The sequence below is a fragment of the Dendrobium catenatum genome, unplaced genomic scaffold (genome assembly GCF_001605985.2).
Source record: "Dendrobium catenatum unplaced genomic scaffold, ASM160598v2 fragScaff_scaffold_984, whole genome shotgun sequence".
Lineage (NCBI taxonomy): Eukaryota > Viridiplantae > Streptophyta > Magnoliopsida > Asparagales > Orchidaceae > Dendrobium > Dendrobium catenatum.
Genome location: NW_021319446.1, coordinates 6,429 through 18,400, shown reverse-complemented (window position 1 = coordinate 18,400; position 11,972 = coordinate 6,429). Strand labels below are relative to the sequence as shown.

Below are 11,972 nucleotides of genomic sequence, written 5' to 3'. Positions count from 1 at the left end.
AATAAAATGAAATTAATGAAAGATTTATGTGCTTTCAAAATGTTATGCATTCCAAATGTTAGATGGATTAGACATAATTAAGATTCTCTTGTTATTTAACTCTTGTTATCTGAAAATTTTACTAAATAATGTTTCTTCTTTTCTTGCATTATTAATTTAATTGAGATATTTATTACCTGCTGAGCGTTAGCTCACCCCTGCTTATGGGAATATTTTTCAGGAGAATCTGCTAAGGATTAATGGGAGAGAGATTGGTGACTTACCAATGTAGAATAATTCAAGAGAGCGGGTTTTTTTATGGATTGTATTAGTGTTATGTCATGGACTATTATTGAGTTTCTTTTTTATGTTTTAAGACATAATATGTTTAGATGTATTAAAAGTGTATGTATTGGACTTTTAGTGGCTCTTTTTTATGTTGTTAATGGATAGTTATTTGAGTTGATGTTAATGATGAAAAGAATGTATTAAGTTTTTATTTTAGTTTTGTTGTTATTGTACGACTGTCTGTTCTCTTCCCGTTAATTCAGGCTGGCCGGGGCAGGTCGTTACAAGATTGAAATAAGACACAAAGATTTAAGAACATTGATCAATAGAATATATAGGAAGTAATGTATGTGAAATTTTGAATTTTGACTTATGATATTGTGTTTTATCTCAGGGATATGGATTCATAGTAGAATGCCACTGATAGCATTGGGACTAAAGAAGTAATGAAGCTACTAGCTATGAACCCTGAGCAACTGCCACTGATGGAAATGTAGGTGAACCAGGGAGGGCGTTACCTGTAGTAGCAGATCCTCAAGGAGGTAGTAACATTGCCACATTGGAGTCATTTGCTCAGATGACGATAATGATGACTCAAATGATCAAGAACTTTCAGACCCAGCATTTCTAACAGTAGTGCTTCTGCTGCTACGATATGCAATAAGTGTGTAAGGATGTATAAGGGAGAGTGCCTCTCTAGCACTAACACTTGCTACTGGTGTTATCAGCTAGGACATATAAAAAAGCCTTACCCTCTTCTGAGATAGAAATATGCTACAGAGGCTAGGACAAACAATAATACTTAGAGGACAACTAGCATGCCAAGAATTGAGTGAGTTGAAGGATGAATTACAAGAGTTGCTGGATAAGGGATTCATCAGGCCTAGTACCTCCCATTGGGGTGCTCTTGTACTATTCGTGAAGAAGAAATATGAAAGTTTAAGACTCTATATAGATTATAGAGAATTGAATAAGCTGCCAGTGAAGAATAAATATCTTCTCCCAAGGATATATGATCTGTTTGATCAGTTGGAAGGTGCTTCAATGTTTTCTAAGATTGATTTGTGGTCAGGGTATCATCAACTCGGGATTCGAGAAGAAGATATAACAAAGATAGCCTTCAGTATCAGATATGAGCATTATGAATTTATGGTGAAGCCTTTTGATTTACAAATGCCCATGCTGTGTCTATGAACCTCATGAATAAAATCTTTAAGCCATTTTAGATCTATTCATGATTGTGTTCATAGATGATATTCTGGTGTACTCTCCAGATGAAGAAATGCATGCAAACCATTTAAGGACTTTGTTATAAGCATTAAGAGAAAATAAATTGTATGTTAAGTTATCCATGTACGAATTTTGGCTGAAAAGTGTAAACTTTCTTGGGCATGTGATAAGTAATAAAATGATTTCTGTGGATCAACATATGGTACAAGTTATAGCAGACTGGACTCAATTAGCTATAGTGATAGATGTTAGGAGCTTTTGGGTTTAGATGGCTATTACATAAGATTTATTTAGGGGTTTTCACAAATTGCTATGTCACTATCCTGATTGACTTAGAAAGCAGTGAAGTTTGAATGGACAACTTAATGTGAAGATGTTTTCTAGAGATTAAAATAGTGTTTGATGACTACTTCAGTGCTGACTATTCCTTCAGGGTCAGATAGACTTCAACTCTATAGTGATGCCTCACATAAAGGGTTGGGTTTTGTACTGATGCAAAATGGAAGAGTCATTGCTTATGCTTCTAGGCAATTAGAAAATCATGAAAGAAATTATCCAACTCATGATTTGAAATTATTTGCAGTTATTTTTACCTAAAAGATCTGGAGGCATTACTTGTATGGGGTAAGGTGTGAATTTTTTACTGATCATCAGAGTTTGAAGTATATTTTCACACAGAAAGAGTTGAATTTAAGGCATAGGAGATGTCTGAAACTCTTTAAGGATTATGAGTTGGACAATTAATATCATTTGGGTAAAGCAATTTTAGTTGTAGATGTCTTGAGTAGAAAGAATTCTTGTGCAAACTGGATGATTATACAACAGTATGAACTGATAAAAGATTTGAAGAAGTTGAAAATTTTAGTGGTTCAACCAAAAATACAGAAATTGTGATGTTAAATCAAATGACTATCTAATCAACGTTGAAGGAACGAATACGAGAAGCTTTGCCACATGATACAAATTTTAAGAAGATAATGGATATGGTTAATGTGGGACACATTGAAGAATTTGAGCTTGATGATGAAGGATTATTACGATATAGGGGCATAATATGTATTCCATACATTGAGACTTAACGAAGGAAATTCTTCAGGAAGCTCATTAACAAATATCAACTAACATATCCTGGTAAACTCGATAATCTTTCACTCTTTTATACGGATGTCTCTTTCCATATTCTTTTCCATCGGGGACATGAGCCTGAAGAACCCATCTTTGATGAAGAAGAAGGAGAAGATGCCCCAGCAGCAGCTCAAGCTCGACCATGACGACATGCAGCACCACGAGCTCCTTCACCAGCTTATCCTCATGATAACTTGGTCGAACGTTTCGACCAAGTGCAGACTCATCTCGATACACACATACAAGAGTAACATCAACAACACGAGACAAACATGCAATGGTTTGGGGAAAGCTTCAACACAATTGATCAACGATTTGGCACAATCCTTCACTATTTTTAGCCAAACGCACCTCCACCTCCAAGTGATCAGGATCCTTCCTTTTGAATTGTATGTGTTGTACTTTTCTTTCTTATTGTTTGCTCCTCTTGTTGGTGCTGTCAAAAGGAGGAGAAGGTTGTTGTAGTTTTTCTTATGTGGTAGTTTATTTGCTCTTATGTTAAATATAATGCATTTCCTTTTATTTCGTACTGCATATTCCTTTTTATTGATTTTCTTATTCTTATGTTTAAATTAAAAAAAAAATCCCTTCAAACTTGCTTACAACAAACATTATTTGACATCATCAAAAAGGGGGAGATTATTGTGACCAATGACCCTGAGTTTGAGATTTTGATGAAGATAAATAATGTCGCATGAACTACTTTTCATTGAATATCATTTATTGTTTGTTATTGTCCGTGAGTACTAACATTTTAGGAAGATCACAAGCCACTCAGGACAACGGGAAGACTCGAGACTATTTAGATTAGGAGTATGAGTCTGACAATGTAATTTGTTATTTATTTTATTTTTTATTTTCTTGAGTCTAACCACAAACTGTAGAGTCTGAGCAATCATGCACATACACAGGGGGAGAGAGTTTTAAAAGTAAAAAATATAGTTTTTCTTTCTCTAGAAATCGTACTGTATGACGTTATTTCGTACTGTACGATCTTATATTGAAAACGTGTTCTGTGAACAAATTGTACTGTACGAATACTATCGTACGGTACAATATGTTTCAAATTCAAAACCCTAGCCATCGTATTAACTTAAGTAAGCTTTTCTCCGCCGTTCGCACTGTACGAAGCCTTCGTACGGTACGATCAATTTTAAATAGTTACTTAATTTAACTCGTGATTAGTGAAAAAATTTGAGGCTTAATTACAAATTGAAAATCATATTGTATGAACACATTCGTACAATACGATGAACAGAGACAAATTCAAATTGTCCTATATGATCCGTTGTTTTTATCTCATCGTACTGTAGATCGCACTGTACGATTTATTATCGTACTATACGATTATTTTTTGAAATGTATGTACTCCTTCATACCAGGATGAAACTTGTTTATACATATCGTACTGTATGATGAAGAATCGTACTGTACGATTGTAACGGCTACTTTGAGGATTTCAGGAATTTTGGAGCCCGTTTTAATGTGCCAAAATTGTCATATTTTTTAGAGGGAGATATAGAAGAGGAGAACATGATTAGAGAGAAAATCCTTGGGAGAGAGCACTTGAGAAGTTTTGAGGTGTTGAGAGAGGAAGGAGAAGGTGAGCTTGGTGAGGGAGGTCACACGGTTGCTCCAATCTTGCTGCATCTTGCTTCTCCTATGGCCTAGGAAGAACTTATGGGAGGCTCTCTAAGGGGGAGACTCTTCTACATCCATGACCTCGAAGGTACTCTGCCTTCTCCAGGAGGGATAAATACGAGAAGGTTCTCTACTGTCACCAGGAGGGTGAAAATAGCGCTTGGCACTCTGCCACGCCGGGTTGGTGAAAGGGAGTATTTTAAGGGCTTCTCCGCCTTGCTGAGGGAGGCAAAAGGAGAGCTATAGTTTGTAGTGAAATTCCCGGAGCGGAGGATTCCGGAGAGTGGACATAGGTCATGGGTTGACTGAACCACTATAAAAATTCCAGTATGCTTTTTCCTTATCGCTATTTACTTTTGCTTGCACTTAATTTTCATAATATTTGCTTAGTGAAATTTGTGGAAGAAAAGGAATCTATTGTTGCACATTGAGTTCCATTGTTTAACTTCGTAGTAGTTTAAATTTTCATGTTAAAAATTTAAAAACATCAAAAAAATTAGAACTCCTTCTTAGGTTTTAAATTATTGCTACAAAGTTTCACAATTCACCCCCGGTCCATAAGAGGATGTGATGCTTTATGGGTGATAATTGATAGGTTAACTAAATCTGCACATTTCTTGCCTATGAAATAATTTGATGTAGTTGAAAATTTTGTGATCATATTTATCCATGATATTTTGATTTAGACAATAAATAAAGAAAGCTATTCAAATCATTTGCATGCAATGTTACAAACACTTAAGGAGATTAAGCTATATGCCAAATTTTTAAAATGTAAATTTTGGTTGAAGATTGTTAATTTTCTTGGGCATGTGATTAGTGGTGAAGGTATTTCCTTGGATCAGAATAAAATCAAAGCTATTGTAGAATGGGCAAGGTCAACTACAGTTTCAAAAGTCAGGAGTTTTCTAAGTCTTGTTAGTTATTATAGAAGATTTGTGGATGAATTTTCTCAGATTGTAATGTCAATATTAAGATTAATACAAAAGACAGTTAAATTTGAATGGGAAATCAGTGTGAAAAAGCTTTCTAGAAATTGAAGAATTTATTAATAATGGGTCCATTATTAACAATTCCATCAGTTATAAGGGAATTTCAATTTTTCTGTTATTCTTTATTAATGAGACTTGGATGTGTATTGATGCAATATGATAAAGTAAAGGCATATGCTTCAATATAGCTAAAAGTTCATAAAATAAATTATCCCACACATGATTTGGAATTAGCAGTTGTAGTTTTTGCACTTAAAAATTAGAGATATTATTTATATGGAGTCTGGTATGTAGTCTTCACAAATCATAAAACCCTTAAATACATATTTTATCAAAAAGAGCTTAATCTAAGGCAGAGATGATGGTTGAAGCTTATCAAAGATTATGAGCTGGATATATAATATCATCCTAGAAAGACAAATGTAATTGTAGATGTATCAAGTATAAAGACTTTTGGATGTACAAATTGTTTTCTAATTTTTGAAAAAAAATTATTAACTTTTTTTAAAATAAAATTATAAATAATTTTAATTTTATTAACTTTAATATTTTAAAAATGTTTATCTATATAGTAACCAACCAAATTTGTCATTTATTTACAAGTTCTACAAATACATGACAAGCTCTACAAATACATTAAATAATAAAAAAATTGACATTGTTTCATTATATACATTGTAGATTAAAAAAATATACAAAAAATTACTAAAAAAAGCAAAAATACTTTTCATTTAATGTGGTTCAATCAAAATAATACCATAAAGCATGTCCATCCCCTGTTAAAAAAAACACAAAACAAAAGCAAAAATAAATATCATTAAAGACTTTTCTATCCCCCATTGAAAGCAAAAAAGGCATGCTGCTGAACCAACGAGAAAATTTGGATATATCTTGTGCTTCAAAAAGCTTCTTCAATGAGATTTTTTCCTTTTGAAAATGTAAACCTATAGAAAAAAAAGATTTGATTAGATTAACATAGCAAAAGAAAAAGTCAATTATGACAAAAAAAAGTAAAATCAACATATAAAAAGTGTTGTATTTGAAGATCTTTGAGTGAGAACTTTCAAAGCAGGTTCAATTTTAGATTGACACTCCGAGGGCTAGTTAAAAAAATTAACATTTTTGAAATGAAAATCGTTGTCAATGTAAATAAAATTGAAGGAATGATATGACTCACCATCTCAATCAATGGTTGAATAACTTACTGGACTTCTCCACATCCCTCTTCACTGTCCGTTCTCTTTTCACATGTTATATTGTTGTGTCTACTTTGTCTACATTTACGACATTGAAGCTTAACATTTTCTCTCCCTATCTTTTTGGAGAGTGAATGTGATGCTTCTTCATCGATTATTCTTCTTTGCAACTTCGATGGCCTTCCACTCTTTGCTTTATTATATTTTGGTGCCAATGGTGGTACCCTGTTACACATTGGTTATTCATTAACACCATTCAAAGGCTTTATGTTACACTCATAACTTGTCATATAAGTTTCTATTGTGTAGTAGCGATCAACAAAATCCTCACCGTCTCCCAATATCATATGAATTGCAATGCAAGCATAGTCACATGGGATTCCACTTAACTCCCACTTCTAACAAGAACAAGATTTTATGTTCAAGTTGACCTTATACTGACTTTCATGCATGGTACTTATCTCATAGTTTATATCATTTGATTTGTAAAGTATGCAAGAACCTGCTTCATGCATATTTTTTCCCATAACTTCCTTAATTCTAGGACATAGCTTTCCATTCCAATTTAATGCCTTCACCTTTTTCTCCAACATTCGTGTTATAAACATAGCTCTAATACTTTCAAGCATAGACACAATGGACAATTATCTAGCATCAAGAATGTATGAGTTAAAACATTCACATATTTCACTAAGCAAAGTGTCACATTTAGGCATAAAACTATAATGAGACCTGCAACACTCAGATGGAGGCTTCTCACTTAACTATTTAAATGCTTCCACATTTAAGTTCTCCAACTCTGTCATCTTGAACTTGAATTGGTTAAGGGTGCTTTCCCTAGCTGCAGCTGCCCTTAAGACATTCTTCAGAGCCATGCTAGTGAAGCCCGCCAATTTGAAATTTTGATGTAAATGCTAGAATCTATTGGTAACATCTAGTAAAATGTTCTTGAAAGATGACACTAATCCTTTTTGCTTATTTGAAATGAAGGTATACTGTTGCTGATTCTTCAAAATGTGTAGATCTTTGCCTAACAAACTTAGAAACCATTCCTAATTGCTTCTACTTTCTGTCTCAACTACCGCCCATGCAATAGGAAATATACTATTGTTAGCATCAAGCTCTACAATCGTTAACAATTGACCACCTTGTTGCCCTTTCAATAAACATCCATCAACACGAACAATTAGCCTACATCACGATATAAAGCCTTTTTTGCATGCATCAAAGAAAAATGAAGTCACAAAAATCTTTTTCTTTCACACAAGTTTTGGTCTTTAGTTGTAAGCACATAAATTGTAGATTTTGGATTACTCTCTGATACTTCATAACAATAATTCCAAATTTGGTTAAACTAATCTTCCTACTTCATGTAGATGAATTGATGTGCCTTCTTTAGTCCCTTCTTGGCTTAAGGTTTTGATACATGCAATTTGAAGTTATCCATCACTTCTTATTTGGGGATTGAGTTTGACTTTATTCACATACCTCTTTACAATAACTGTTGATGTCAAAGTCTTGCTATGATAATTCCATGTACATTAATGATCTTCTCATGATTTAATCTGCCATGACTTACTACCTTGATGTGTTGAGATATATATGTTAAAAGGGCGATTAGGCCGTTTGCAGACCTCGTTACATTTTCTTTTATCATTGTAACACCCCATAGTACCTCTTAATATTATTGGGAGTATTACTAATATAAACATAACATTTTCATCAATCAATTAATCATATAATACTTTTGAACATTTAAAAATTTTTATAAAAGATCTAACAGTTTTCATTCATCACATCAATGGAAGCACTTAATAACTTTAGACTTCAATAAAATATATTTACAGAGCCACTAATACGAATCCAAAGTAATATCTCACTGAAATATTTTCATACATCAAAAGTAAACTAACTAACAAAGATAATATTAACATGAAAGAAGAAATAACATGCAAAATTAATATGCAACAATATTCTCCTTTCTCTTTTCTGTAACAATAGCTAAGAAGATAGATACTTGTGAGTTATGAGGCTTAATAAGATTTGAAAATTTAATTAATAGTTAAAACATAATAATATAATAAATCAAAACATTGGAGTCATCATTGACTAAGCTTAATAGTGAAATCATCATTAATATTAGTCTTTATTTTTTTCAATTTTGCACTAAATATCCAATTTAGTCTGTAATAGATTTGACTACACTTTCATAACAATATTTAATGGAGCCCAGGTAAACTTAATATTATCGTCATTGAATTACATAGAGGTGTCTTTTGCCTTTTGAGGGATCCCTTTTGCCCACATGCTATGCATGTCTCATATCTTTGGGGTCCCTTTTTCCTCACTTACAATGCAATTTAATATATATGGGGACTCTTTTACCCCACATGCATTAGTAAGTTATACATAAATTTATAGCCAAACTTTTAGTTAAATGGATATTCATTAAACTTTCCAGTCTACATAAGTCATACTTGTTTTGTAGCATGCTTTCATAATTATTTCTGTTGTAATCATATACAATTAATATGCATACCTTATGCAAGAAAATTGACATCTTTCCTAAACATTTTCAAATAGGAAAATATTTAGATTAACATACTAAACTTTCTTTTGAACTCACATGTTAAAATCATATAAGAAAATTATTCATACTTGAAAATTTGGAGCATAACATCCTTAATCAAAATAAATAACTTGTAATACATATGCTCCTTAATTCGGTCAATTACAAACATACAAGCATAAATTAACAAAATTGCCTTTAAAAATTGAATTTGCATTACTTCCTTGCTGAGGTGCCTCCTCCAATCCCCTATTTTGAACTTTTCTACGATTGTAAGTCACCTCGAAACTTTTTCTTTGCATGTATGTTTTTGATGAATCCTAACCTTACGGTTGGTATACACTTCTTTAGAATTTTTTCTTAACATTAAAATTCTATAAAAGCATTAAAGAAATTAAATCACTTACCTATATAGTTCTTTCTCTAGTTTCCTCTTCTTTTGTTTTAACAGAATTCTTTACTACAAATCCACTCTCAAATCATGCTGTGGAAATCAATAAACATAAATAATATACTCAAAATTCATTGTTAATTAGTCTGCATTTAAACATAATTTTACTTAAATTTGCACTTCTTTAATTTTCCTTTGGTATTCAACATATCTTACTTTTCTTCCTTTCTTCTCTAAACTTTTCTTGTCTTCGAACTTTTCCAAACTCTCACTTACTGTTCTCATTTGGTTGTAACTTGTAAATTCCTCATAGCCAACTCCCGCAAACACCTTGCCGAAATGTTTTCTTCTAAGCAGTGCCCACTTCCTTCAGCCGAATCTGCTACAAGGTTCCCAATCACTATGCCGAACAAAAACACGGTGATTCCTGCACTAAGCTCCCACTGAAATCTGCTACAGGATTTTTCTACAATACCGAATTCCCATAGCACTCAAAACTTCTGTGCCAAATTTTTTGTTACAGTTTTTCTGTGCACTGTGCCGTAGTAAGCACTATCCTTTCTCTTGTACAGTTGCTATAATGGCTTGCGGCAGATAAGGACAAGGAGTGGACTCCATAATGCACTAATTGCTCTCTTACTAACCCAAAGGAAGCATCTATTTAGGAATTTTCTGAATATTACAATCATTCTTTATAAATTTGATTGTTTTCCCCGTCAGATAGATCAATTTTTAAAAGATTTTTTGAATTCCTCATTTCCACTAAATTATCACGACCCGGCCCGGCTAGCCCGAATTAATGAGATGGGAACAAACAATCGTACTGAGAACACATATAACATTCAAATCATAACAATTTCATTTCATAAATAATATAAACATAAACATCATCCAAGAACAACGTAAGAAAGAGCCACTAAATATTCAAATTGAAAATTTCCAAAATTCACCAAAACTTACAATCACTTAAGACATAAATACAATACATCATTTAACTCCACAATAAATCAACTGACTCAATTCGTAACAAAAATATAAAAATCTGACATCCTTTGAACCTCTACGATGGTAGGTAAACTTTCCTATTGCCATCAATTTCTATCAGTTTTTCCTGAAAAACATTCCATAAAGTAGGGTGAGCGAATGCTCAACAGGTAATAAGCATTTATCTTAAATTCATGAAATAATTTAAAATAGGTCATTAAGCATGAAATTAGAACAATAAAAGATCATAATAAACGTTTGATAGACATAAGTTATAAAATATTTTCATAATCAATTTTTTTTTTTTTAATTTTTCCCTTAAATCTTTTCCTTTCTTTTTCATAAACTTTTCTTTCTTTAAAGCCTATCATTAAATGCATAAAATACATAATCATAATATATAATAAGCACTCGTCTATAATCATAACATTTGAAAGTGTAACATTAACTTAATTTAAATTCCAATACCTACCTCGTAAGTATCGCAAAGCAATCACTACGACGTACGACGTCGCATAGGCACATGCTGTCCTTATATGCTCAAAACCTAAGATTATACATAAGGAATTTTCTACAATAATTATATTTTAAATTGTCGAAACTTTTCATAAAATTATTCATTTTCAATTAAAGGATTTTTAATTTTCATAATAACCACCCTAATATTTTATAATAATTAATATTAATATTTCGGATTTATTAAAAATTCAATTTTTAGGAAGTTTAAAATTTCTAATTCTCTTCCAAATGCATTTTAAAACTTTCCTATTATTAGTTTAATAATTAGTGCTTAATAATTTTCAGATTAATTTATTTTAAAAATTATGAAAAATATTTTTATTGCTAAAAACCTAAATTTCCACCTTTAAAACACTCCTAATATCATAAGAAACAAAAATCTAAAAGGGGTTTGCTTAAAATTCACAAGTTAGGAAAATCCCTAATTTGTAAATCTCAAAAACATTTGGGAATAAACACATTTTCATGTACAAAATCACTTCCCAAATCTTCCCTATTAATCTCTTAAGGAAATTCAATGTTTCCACAAAACCCCGAAAATTTTTTATCCAAAAATCTATTGTAGAAAAGGAGAAATTCTTAACTTAAAACATACCTTATTATCCTTTGAACCTCCCTCTACAAATTTTCCCAAGGAATGGCCGCCAGAAACTGCTGCCGGAGCCGCCGCCCCAAGCCTTGCGTCGCCTCTACCGTCCACTTCTCCCTTCGTGTTTCGGCCGAAGGAAACTCATGCATGAAAGGAAGAGGTTTCGGCCTCTTTATTAGTTAGGGAGTTGGGAAATGTCCAAGTACCATTTTGCCCTCACTTAAATTATTTCTGCTTTAATATTTAATAGGGGTAGTTTAGATATTATGAAACTTCTAGCATTTTTAACTTTCAATTTAAGCGAAATTTAATATATGTTCTTTGTATCAATTTGCTCGAAATTTTGCTTAGAATTTTATAAAATTTATTTCATCAAAATCCGTCGACTTTAAAAATTTCACGTAAATTTCGTCGCGACACATCGAGATGCGTGCAACGCTTACGATCGTCGATTTCGAGTTTTACATAA

At 32.3% G+C, this 11,972-nt stretch overlaps 1 long non-coding RNA gene across 1 annotated transcript; it reads right to left on the bottom strand.

Annotated features, from left to right (window-relative positions):
* Positions 1-10,247: 10,247 nt before the first annotated feature.
* Positions 10,248-11,684, bottom strand: LOC114580370. Its single transcript, XR_003701751.1, has 2 exons — positions 11,510-11,684; positions 10,248-10,522 (listed from the first exon to the last, which is right to left on the bottom strand). It is a non-coding gene; the product is annotated as an uncharacterized LOC114580370 (long non-coding RNA).
* Between the last annotated feature and the right edge of the window lie 288 nt (positions 11,685-11,972).